The sequence below is a fragment of the Triticum aestivum genome, chromosome 2D (genome assembly GCF_018294505.1).
Source record: "Triticum aestivum cultivar Chinese Spring chromosome 2D, IWGSC CS RefSeq v2.1, whole genome shotgun sequence".
Classification (NCBI taxonomy): Eukaryota; Viridiplantae; Streptophyta; class Magnoliopsida; order Poales; family Poaceae; genus Triticum; species Triticum aestivum.
Window position 1 is genome coordinate 93,248,238 of NC_057799.1, and position 641 is coordinate 93,248,878.

A 641-nucleotide genomic window follows, 5' to 3' on the forward strand; every position below is an offset into this window, starting at 1 on the left:
GGAGACGAGGACGACGGGGCGGCGGGGCATCGGGGCGGCGGGGCGTCGGGGCGGAGACGAGGACGACGGGGCGGCGTCGAGGCGGCGGGGCAGCGGCGTCGGGAGAGGAGAGGGGAAGGGGATCGATCGAGGGCGAGGGAGAGGGAGAGAGAGGGGATAGGTTTGGGCCGGGCCGGGGATAGGAGAGGGGAAGGGGATCGAGGGCCGGGCGAGGGCACAATACTAATGGCGCACCACCCCTCGGTGCGCCATAAGTACATCCACACTAATGGCGCACCCCACCCTGGTGCGCCATTAGTATTTTTTTTTGATTTCTGCTCGAGCCACCAGCTTATCTTCCACTTGACCTGATCCACACCAAGTTCCCTCTACTAGCTCGACTGGTCAGCAGCCTGTTCTCACACCAGGAGGTCCTGGGTTCAATTCCCAGGCTCCACAATTTTTTTTATGCATTTAAAATGCTGTTTCATATTTATTTGTGTTTAAATATGTTCAAACTTGTGTAAATCATAACAGTAATATTTTTTTATAAGACAGTAATAATTTTTTAAAAAATATCATCAAACAGTAATGCCGGTGGAGCGGGGGAGGGTGCGCGGGGTGCGGGGGGCCAGTGGACCGGGGGGTGCTCGGCGGCGAGG